At 32.9% G+C, this 12,080-nt stretch overlaps 1 pseudogene; it reads left to right on the top strand.

Moving 5' to 3' along the window:
- The first annotated feature begins 4,872 nt into the window (after positions 1 to 4,872).
- LOC114386186 lies at positions 4,873 to 11,272 on the top strand (annotated as a pseudogene).
- The last annotated feature ends 808 nt before the right edge of the window (positions 11,273 to 12,080 follow it).

The raw sequence follows: 12,080 nt of genomic DNA on the forward strand, positions 1-12,080 counted from the left end.
ACAGAAAACAACCAGAAAATGAAAACAATAAAATTTCATTTTCAGTGTTTTCAGTTGGAAACAGGAACTTCATTTTGGGTAAAATGAAAATGAGATGACAATGAATGTAATTTTAAGCAAATTTAAAAATACAAAAAAGACAAGAAGTCAATATATCATAAATTTTCAGTGTTTTTATTTCCTAAAAACAGAAAACAAGAAGTCAAACCAAACATATTTTCAGAATTCTAATCTTTTGAAAATAAAAACAGTTTTCAGAAAATGAAAACAGGAAATGAAAACAGAAAATGAAAATGCAATCCAAACACACCCTAACTTTTTGGTGGTGATCACAATGAAGATGGATAGGTTGAGAACATGAGATACTAAGGTTGAAAAGAATTTTCTTTAACCATTTTTACTCGCAAATAATCGTTAGCATGAAATGGTATTCAACTTAAGTGGATGAGCATGAAATCATGGGTTGCTTTTTTAGTTTTCCACGAAATGGAAAAGTTGCCCAAATGAATAAAGCATCATGTGAGATGTACCATCCTTCGATATAATAACAACCCGTAATAAAAATATACTCTAAAATGCCTATAAGATATGGATTTAGAAATTTCATTGGTTCAAAATACATCAAATATTATAATAAATGAGTCCTTACATAATTAAACAATTGTATCCTCAAATATGGGTATCTACAAAGTTGAACTAACAATAAACTAAGTATTCAATTCTCCTTCGTCTGAAAAGTTTCTTCATCGAACTCTGAAAACAACACTTTTAATGAGATAATAATCCTATTGAATAAAACAATTTCTAAAAAATTTCGCAAATAATGTTCTCAACCGACGCAATAACCTAAAAATCCAATCATTGTATCCGCAAAATTAAATTTAAAATAATATATACATACTTATAAACAATCACAAATTATTCACACAATGAAATAACACTCCGGTCAATAAACATCAACAATTCACTACATTCAATTCTTGAACAAACTAACAAATATCACAACATAGTGATTCCCAGAATCATTAGCCTCAACTATTTGGTTCCTAGAACCAGTGTGGATCTCAGACTCTTCAAATGATCTATGAGCTCATATTCATGCAATAATGTCTTACTACACCATCCCCATCATAGATGAAGGTGTCAAGAATCTTTTTCTCATCCCATATGAAGGTATCTATAATCTCATCTATAACATTCCATTTTTCGTAAATAAATTTAAAAAGTTTTTTATTTAAAAATAAATAAAATTGAAAAAAAATGATGAGATTTTTATAATTAAATAAATAATGAGAAATAAATTTATTAATTAAAATAATGATTTGAAAGAAAATAAAAAAAGATATTTGATTTATTCATTTGATAAAAAATAAATTAGAGTATTTCTTTATAAAATAATAAATAAAGAAAATAGAGTAAATAATAGGTTGAGAGTATCCTAGCTATAAATAGAGACATGCTATGTCAGTTTTCAGACAAACGATAGTCTTTGCGGTTTCTCTTCCTCTCAATTTCGTTTTCCCTTTTCCTTCTCTCAAAACCCTCTTTCTTTTTCCCGCATACACTTAAACCCGTCCTAGTAAAATGACGATCTCAAACTTGTTAACCGTTGGATCATCAAGAAATTTGAGCACCAGGTTTGGAACTCATCTCTGAACATTCTCACCATTAGAATTTGTGAAACAATGTCATCAGAGGTGATAAAGATTCCCTTTGTATTGTAGCTTTCTCTTTTCCCGTAGAGACCCAAAACCTATCCTAGTAAAACTACAATCCCGTATTCGTTAACCGTTGGATCATTGTAAAATTTGGACACCAGCTTTGGAATTCATTTTCGCAAATCACCATTGGGATGTGTGGAATAATGTTTTTGCAGAGAGAAATTAGTGTCGCACGTTGACAGTAAAATGGAGGTTATAATATCTTCTCATTATCTCTAATGCTTGGAAACCCTAACAGAGCAAAAAGAGGAAAAACTTGAGTAATCTTAAGGAATTGCCAGAGACGCCGCTATCATTACTGGACTACATACATGAGCCCGCTTAGAGGTAAAGGTTGAGTTTATCGCAATTGAGATTAGAATAAATATGTGTAGGAATTCTTAGGAGATCAAATTGGGGTTTATTTTAGGATGTTTATTGTATTGTAATTCTTTCTGTATGATTATGTGAACTATTTGAGGGATTTTACTCCCTATGTTGTGAGAAACATTTTTATATGATTTGTTTGTGTTTTGGATAAGATTAGCATGATAAATAGTTACACTAGGATCATTAAATTGTGATTGAAATTTTGTATAAGTGATAAATTGAATATGTGATGAATTGTGAGATAACACATTGCTTTGAGATTATAACATTGTTATTGAGATTGAGTATAAGTGCAAAGTTGAATGTGTTCATTTGTGAGATACACGTAAACATGTGATGATGGATTGTGACATTATGAGATGTTAAATTGTGGACATGAGATTTGATTGTGAATAAGTATATGGTTAACACTTGATAAGACAATACTTGTACTGTGAGCTGTGAATTATACAATAACCTGACTAGTGTTTACCTTGAGAAAAGTGTTTATGCACAGTGTTAAAGGGGAAATATAGGATTCATATTTAGGAACCAATGTTAAATTATAGCACAATATGTTGAATGTGTTTGAAACACGAGTGTGGGGTCGTGGGTATTATATAATTCATGAGTAGTATCTACGTGCAAAAATGGTTTTAGGGGTGGGACTTGAATTAGGAAGGTGAGACCCTAACAAATTCTTCGGAGTCTAGGCCTTGGGGGTAAAGACACTCGGTTTGAATGCTCCTTTAAGCCTATGTTGATTTCACATGGTTGGAGCATTCATGTAAAACAGAGTGAACCTGATTGGTCACCTTATGATTTTACTTAGTGAGAGTGACCTGACATACCCATTGTATGGTGTGTCTTGTTATGTACTTCTAAGTGTCTCAGGGTGGTTTTTTACTGACATGATACCACATTACATATAGGCTTGAGTTTTAGTATAATTGTTGCATAACACTTGCTAATTGTTTATCATGAAATTGAAGAGTGTTATTACATCTTGACCTAAATGTGTGATTCATATATAATGTGATAGGTGATTGAAGAATGAAATTTTAAATGATCAAGTGGTGAAGTGATGTGAGTTGTATTAAGTTGAACTATGTTATAAATATTTTTATAATATATTTGGATTATGTCTTTATTTATTTGTATTTTTTTAAAATGTGATAACTTACTCCGTGTGTGCTATTTGTGTTTAGATCCTGTGATGATCTCAAACTTTGTGTTCGTGGGAGCAGATGACTTGGTGGATGACTTTAAATAACAGTGCTAGAGGACGCTGGAACGCAATGCTCTGATAGGATGTGACATTGGGAATGAGTTTTTATTTTAATTGCATGATGTTATTTTATTTTATTTTATCTCACTTATTTAACAAAATTTCTTTTGTAAACTTTGACAGTCTTGCTCCGAGCTGAATATGTATTTGTATAAGTTTTATTTGACTATTAAAGCGAATGTGAGCCTTTTACCCTTTTGAAATACTTTTATTTAAATGTTTTTTAAAACTATTAATTAGTTCTGCTTTTTTATTCCTTTTATTATTAGTACATATATGTGTAAGATAGATGGTGTCACATCATTGTCATTCCAGATGGAGGTATCTCATATCTCTTCTCCATCTCAAGTAAAAGTATCTCATGCATATTCAATTATCAAAATAAGATATATACTTTCAGTTTTAGAGTTTAAAATCTTTGTGCAAATAAATGTAAAAGATTTTTTTACTATGGTAGGAAAATCCAGCATTTACAGTTGGCTTACATTTATCTTATTTTAAGGAGACAAGCTGTTGGAGTTTTCTGCAAGTGATTTTTTGTCTTTTAATTGTTGTTTTATTGCTTGATAACTATGGATATGATTATTAGTTATAAATAGAAATAAAATATAATTTGTAGATATGTTGTGTGGTAAAAATTTATTTTAATCTTTGTATGACAAACCTTGAATACGGTTTGAAATTCTAAATATATATATATATATATATATATATAAAGTTGAGTTTATAAAAATGTAAGTAAATAGATATTATAAACTTCAGTTTTTAAGTATCTTGCTAAATAAGATTCAGGTTAGACCCCTTTCTGTGTTAACATATTACAGACTATGTATTTGATTAAAAATTATGAAATCAAGGCAATAGATATGTTTAACGTACTCAAGCATTCTGATGTTGTACTAACAAACATTGTTTTATTGTTTTTATTCTCTAATCAAATTCCTGGTTGCAGCAATTTATTTCCTTTTTCTATGTGGTTTCTTTGGTAAGGTTGTGGCAAGAAATTTATTGCCGGAACTTGATACAACTTTATCAGTTAACTGTGTTCTGCCGCTGCCTTTTCTGTTTTCATGCAAATAAATCATAAACAAAGAGAAGATTGAATTATTTGGTTAAAATTATGTTGAAATTTGAAAACGTCTCACTCTCACCAGAACCGTTTTATCTATGACTTGATGGTTTGCTTTTGTTAATTCTTATTTATGCAATATGGGCAGTTTAAAAGCCATTTACATGAAGTTCGAGTTCTCCCTTACTGCATATCAATTGCCTGTGATAACTATGAAGTATGAATAGTGTCATCAAATTTTGCCCGAATGTAGATATGGGGCAGACCTTGCACGAGGGATTGTTGAGTTACATGCTGCAGGCATTGTTTGCATGAATATAAAAACATCCAATCTTCTTCTTGATTCAACTGGCCTTGCTGTGATTTCTGATTACTGCTATTCTGAAGAAGCATTCCTGTTGGAAGGGCCAACCTGAGCATGACTCCTCAAACACCCACTCATGTATATGGAATGTACCGTGCTTAGTCCACATTATACAGCTCCAGAGGCTTGGGGGCAACTTCTGAAGAAATCATTAAATTTGTTCTGGGATGATGCAATAGGTATATCAGCAGAGTCTGATGCCTGGAGTTTTGCTTGTAGACTGGTAGAGATGGGCACGGGTTTTGTTCCGTACATGGATCAACTCATCATTCAATTTTTCTTTTTCTTTACATTCTGGTTTTCTAAAGTTGCATATCGCAAATTCTATGCTTGTGTAGTTGGGCTGGTTTAAGTTCGGAGGAAATTTATCAAGCAGTTGTCAAGGCAAAGAAACTGCTTCCACACTATGCCAGTGTGGTTGGTGGTGGAATACCTAGTGATTTGTGGAGGATGATTGGAGAGTGCTTGCAGTTCAAGCCATCTAAAAGGTCTAGTTTTACTGCAATGTTGGCAATATTTCTCCGTCATTCGCAGGGAATGCCGCGCAGCCTTCCTGCAAGCCCAGATAAGTAAGCCCATTATAATTATCCATGACTTGTATCTTCTATGCTGGTTTTATGACATCTGATTGAGCAGTCAAAATGTAGCCTATTTATAGTTTTTGATATGTGGTGTGGAAATGAGCCAAATTTGCAGTTGTCATAGATGCCAAACAATTGACTTGTACATGTTTTATATTTCTGTAAATACAGTGATAGAGTTGTCCCCTGTGCAAGAATTAGAAGTTTCTCAGAAAAACCCATTCCATCTTCATCAATGTGTGTCTCGGGGATGTTAGAAGTGTTAGGTCAGTTGGTGCATCAAAGTCACAAACAATCTTCCTTGAGCTTGCTTTCATTTTCATTTTGCAATTCATTCTTTTTCTTTGTACTTTCCGTACAGTGATCTTCTTTTCAAGGCTGCATCAGACTATGGCAGCAACAGCCTATCTTCTCTGCTGGAAGCTCAAAATGCTGATGAACAAACTGCTCTCCACTTAGCTTGTAGATGTGGCAGTGCAGAACTTGTTGAGGCAATTTTGGAGTATGAAGAGGCAAATGTTGACGTCTTGGACAAAGATGGAGATCCTCCTCTTGCTTATGCATTAGCTGCTGGATCCCCAGAATGCGTTCGCAGTCTTATCAAAAGAGGTGCTAATGTGAGGCCACAATTAAGAGATGGCTTTGGCCCATCTGTTGCTCATGTTTGTGCACATCATGGCCAACCAGAATGCATGCGAGTATGTTTTACTTTAATCATATTCAGGTTCGTCTTTGCATTTACTAGAGCTATATTCATATAAATATATGGTAAAATAACAGGAATTACTATTAGCTGGAGCTGATCCTAATGCAGTGGATGATGAAGGTGAATCTATCCTGCATAGAGCAGTTCCCAAGAAGTCCGCTGACTGTGCCCTTGTGATACTGGAAAATGGGGGAAATGGATCAATTGCCATCTTGAATCCAAAGAATATGTCTTAAGTATAGATTTCCCATCAATTTTCTTCTTAAGCTTAAAATGTGTTTGCCAAACTTGTCAATCAGTCTAGGACTCCAGAGGTACAGAAAGAAACGGATCTTACTCATCAATTTTGCATATCCAATGATCAATGTGAAACATGCACTTTAGCTGTCTCAGTCCACTGCAATGACAGCATGGCTTTTCTCTAGCATGGAGCAGCAAACTCATGTCGAAACATGCACCTTAGCTGGATAAAATTGATACAGACTACTTCTGTAATTTCTTAGCTGCTTGTACAATTGAGTACAATTTAGGATAGGAATTGGAACAGAATGACAATATATTTCTCTAAAATCCTTTAATGTATAATGAATAATTGCTGCTAATGCTCAATATCTTACATAAGTGACATTTATTCTTATTATCTCTTCATTATGGTGCGTTCCTTCTGAATTTTGATTCCACTGAAAAACTTTCTAATTTGCTGGTGGACACTATCTTATTGATGCCAAATTTTGTTTGTGGTCTTCCATAGTTCTCTCCAAATTTAGAGGTCATGGATCTTACCTTTTCAATAGATAGTTCTTTATTGATGTATGTTGTCTGCGGGCTAAACAAACAGGTTGTTGGTTTCCCCCTAACACTGGCAGACCTCTTTACTGATTTTTTTTCATCTTCTGTGCATTATCTAGGTTTAATCAACAGTCCCTTGTCATTCTGGTTCCTTATTCTATTGAGTTTTTAGTGTGAGCTTTTGTCAGCAAAAGGAAAAAAAAAATCATATTGTAATGCTTTATATTACAATAATTTTAGTAATCAAGTTTCAGAATAACCATATTTGTAAATAGAGATTTTTTATTTATTTAGAAATTACATAATATATGAATACTTACAATAGTATGATGATATGATCATTGTTTTATTTGACGACCTTTGTATAGAGAATAGATCTACATGGTTCTTATTTCTTATCACTAGTACTATTTTTACTTTGGATAGAGTAATTATTAAGTTGTTGGTGTTATATTCCATTTGTTTTTGCTCTCATGCTAGACTATACTGATAGATTATAGATATCATCAGGATACTTTGACAAATGTCTTTGTGAAGCTTGGGTTTTTATACCTGTATCCGTTGTTTTGTTTTTCCTCATGAGTAAGTTGGGTCTGGTCGTAATATATCTAGGGCAAAGGAATGGTTTCTTAGATGTAAAAGATGGTAGTCTATTCTTTTACTTTGAATAAACCACAGTAGAAGATTTCTGCACTGTGATATTGCTGATGGGAAAACTGGAAAGAAAAAAATCAATTATTCCTGTCTGAATCAACCATGGCCACCTCTTTGTCCTTATTTAAGTAGTAAAGATAATAAAATATTTTATGAATCCGTTCTTTACTGCTTCTAGGAAACTGAAAGCATATGCTGTAGGTCAATCATATAATAGCAAGTTAAATACCACTGAAGCTGGTATTTTAGCTAATTTTAAAGGAAATTGCTTCTTTTTATCATAATTCTGGGGGTTAGTTTTTTAGTTCTTGGGTGTTTTATTTCTTCTCATATTTGTCGGAATTTCTATATGGGATTGCAACATTTTAAATGCATTCTTGTTTCTGTGTGGGTGTTTGAATATAGATATCATTTCGCCTCACATGCATCTGTGATCATCTAGTTTTACACTTTTGATGTTGCAGACTGCTGCACTTGTGTGTGACAACTTGGAATGATATCTAAATTCAAACATGGGATTGCTGAAGTTGCAACTTCTGATGAGATTGCTGAATCAATTGACATGACATCCCAAGCCCTATGAGCACTGCTTTGTGGATGGCTGCTGCCTCCAAGAAAGATCATGAAAGTGGTATGAATATCTGGGATTATTGGTTGATACTTGATAATGATTTTAGAATTCATCTTGTCTGTTGATTGGGCTATTATAGTTTTTTATTCATACCTGTTGTTATTGCTGTTTTTTTTTATTCCAAACAAAGTTCAGTGCATATTTTCTTCTAGTAGGTATTCCTAATTTATGCTAATAATTAATAAAGCTTCTGTTTTCTAAAATAGTTAAGTCATCTGATTTTGTTTGCTCATGCAAAATATAGAGGAGAGAGAATAGGTGCAAATTTTGCTTTCTGCGGAGCAGATCCATCTGCTCAACATTCACAGCATGGGCGGACAGCTTTGCATACAGCTGTTATGATTGACGATGTTAAATTGGTTAAGGTGAGTAAACCAGATTCTTGATTAGAATGATTAAATATCCATCAATATTCAATATCATGTTGGAATATGAAGTATGTGCCTTTTGTATCTGATGTTAACTAACTTCTGTTTTTTGGTGTTGAGTAGGTTATTCTTGCTGCTGGTGTTGATGTGAACATTCGTAATGTGCACAATGGCATTCCTCTTCACATAGCCTTAGCTAGGGGTGCTAAGTCATGTGTTGAACTACTTCTATGTATTGGGGCAGATTGCAATTTGCAGGTTTTAATTCAAGTTCTGAATTTACTCTGTTTAACTACAGCATTACACTAAGTGTTATACTACTGTTGGTTCTTTATATAAGAAACAAATAATTAATTCATCAAGACCAATCAAAGTAGTTTAGTTAATTTTAATTAATAATGTCATAAATTAAAATTTGATTCCAAAAGTAAATATAAAGGCAAAGTTTCATATCTCTTATTATTGTATTGTTTCAAAACGAATATATGGTGCTTTGATCTTATTTCTTTTTTCCTCTTGATCTCTCTGATACATTATAAAATGATTTTTCTATTTGATTATAGTAGATTTGGAATTGAACTTCATCATATGACTGATTGATTGCTGAGTTCAGTCTCCAGTTCACTGTAGTCAGCCACTTCGTCACAGAGTAAATTAAGCCTAATGATAATTTATATGGTTATAAATGGTTGGGGGACTGACTAATCTAAGGAACATGATTCTTATTAGAACTCAAAAAGTTACATATGCTGTTGAAAATGTAGAATGGAATATTGAAGTCTCTCTAAGTTTATACAATTGTCATCTGTTTGGGAATATTTGAGATCTAATGATATAGTTGAAACTTGAAAGTTTAGTGTTTGCTTCCATTGCAGGCATTTAATCTGTCAGACAAATTGCAATTTAACAATTTGAGGTTTATCCTCTTCAAAAAGTTAGTACATAATATCTCAAACTAAGAGTTGGTTCATAACATTTTATGGTGCACTCTAAAATTGACAACTAGGCAGTTACAAGTAGCACCTGACTGGAACTAAAATCTTCTCAATGACAGTTTTTAGATTGCACCGAACTTCTGGAGGATGAAGTTTTACAAATGAAACCTCACCATTCATTTTAACTCCTCAATAGTGAGCCAGAGTTCAGGGGTTGTTAAAGTGTTACTAGCGTAACTTCTGTACCAACACTGAAAAGTGCATAAACTTTAAATCTACCTTTTATCCTAAACAGTAAGTAGGCATTAGTTTTGATTTACTGTTGTCTTTATCATATCTATCTTTTACATTTTAGGCTGGCTTGTGTACATGCACAAGGATAAACAGGGTGGAATATGTTTTTTTAACAAAAAATTGTTACATGCTATAAATATTTGAAAGTTGACATTCTAGTGTCCGCCTATTGTCTGAAATAAGTTTTGCTATTATGTTTCTAATTTAAAGTTCTAAGCTGTTTATTTTGTCTCAGGATGATGATGGTAACACTGCTCTCCATATAGCAGCATGAACAGCAAAAATGATACGTGAAAATCTTGATTGGCTCATTGTATGCTTGGGAATCCTAATGCTGATAGTCAGAAACTACTGGCAAGTTGCAGCTCTGTGCACTCATTCTCATTAGATTTTGATTACATTTTTTTTCATCTTTTAACCATCTGAAAAACTTTTGTCCATCCTTTTAGAAAACTTTGGCAACTTTCATTTTTCCATTCCAAAAGAAAGTCCCTCCTATGACTTATAGAGTTATGTTTTATTACAGTGGCAAGACTCTAGGTGACATCTTGGATGTCCTTCCCCGAGAATGGATATCAGAAGATCTGATGGAGGCACTCATGAAGAAAGGAGTTTGTCTCTCTCCTGCAATGTAAGGCAACGACATTTTATTATTATTTTTTTTATTTACTGTTCTTGAAATATCTTCATTGTATGTCTTAAAATATTTTAGAATATCGTAGGAAATCTTTGAATTTTGTCATATCAATTACCTCTCGAATATAGGAAGAAATTTTAGCTGTTTCCTAACTTCATTATGTTTTTAATTATTTTCCTTATTTAAGTAGGGTTAGGAGTTTATTGTCTTAGTGTGCTTTTTGCACTTGTAGCATAGAACTACACCTGTAAGTGACCTAATTCATAGTATAAATAAGTGCCAGTGTCTGTAATCTAATGGAATACTATCAAGAACCTTCACTGAGAAAACAATACAATTTAGCTCCTTTTTCTCTTTCCCTCCTTTCCTACCTTAAGCCCCATAAATTCAATAGATGTGATATCATATTTATTTTCTAACCACATCCAACTATTTTTTTATAATTTTTGTTTATTGTTTTAGATTTGAATTGGGAGACTGGGTGAAGTTTAGAAAAACTTCCATAACTCCAACAAATGGGTGGGAAGGTGATCGGCAGAAGCAGGTGGGCTTTTTGCAGAGAGTTCCAGACAAAGATAATCTCATTGCTTCATTTTGTTCTGGAGAGTATTATAGTGTTTTGGCCAATAAAGTTGTAAAAGTCGTTCCATTAGACAGGGGACAACATGTGCAGCTTAAAGAGGATGTAAAAAAGCCAAGGTTTCTTTCTGCATAAATCTTATATGAAATATAAGTGAGGAAAAGTATGTGTGAATTTTCATCAGTACATGCATATGTTTATATTATGTACAGTATGAATTACAAGAGGAACCATCTTCTAAATCAGAACTAATTAGCCCTGGCACCACTCATCCATGAGTCAGTAACATCCAACTAAGCATTATATAATATAATGGCTTCTTTGTGTCCATGCCTCTGTTGGAGGGATTTCTATGATCCTTTAAAATATCTAAATAGATTGGAGAGGTCATATTTGGATCCAATTGCAAGGTACGAGACTTGAGTCCCACAGTAGAAGTGTGGGATTAGAATTCTGTTTGAGTCCAGCTTCTCTTATTAAGGAGAAGAGAAACCCAAAATAAATTAGGCCAAGCACTTCCTAAAACATCATATGATGTCTGGAAATGATGTATATTTGGCCTTTGTTCTTATTGCAGATCATTTGTGTTAGTCCAACATGTATTGCAGGCAGTCTTTACTTTCCAGATAGTGATCATGAGTTGTAAACTAACAAGTATTACAACACAACTTAGTGATTTCTATGATCACTAGACTCAACTTTTTGGTTTCTAGAACGGATGTGCATCTCAAATTCTTTAAAGGATCTATGAGTTTATATCCATGCAATGACATCTCACTGTCTACCTCATCATAGATGAAGGTGTCAAGAATCTCTTTCCCATCCCATATGAAGATATCTATAATCTCATCCTCATCTCAGATGGAGATATCTCATATCTTTCTCTCATCCCAAATGAAAATATCTTATGGATATTCAATTTTCAATAAAATATACATTGTCACCACTTCCTAAAAGATGACTAATAAATTACAAAGTCATACCCCAAATTATAACATCATGAGAGTCAATTAATAATTAACTATGAAATAAAACACACACACAATATTAAATATATTTTAGTTGATATATATGATAGCTAAACACAAAACTCAAGCAAACTTATTCATGAATTT

The sequence above is a fragment of the Glycine soja genome, chromosome 15 (assembly GCF_004193775.1).
Source record: "Glycine soja cultivar W05 chromosome 15, ASM419377v2, whole genome shotgun sequence".
Lineage (NCBI taxonomy): Eukaryota > Viridiplantae > Streptophyta > Magnoliopsida > Fabales > Fabaceae > Glycine > Glycine soja.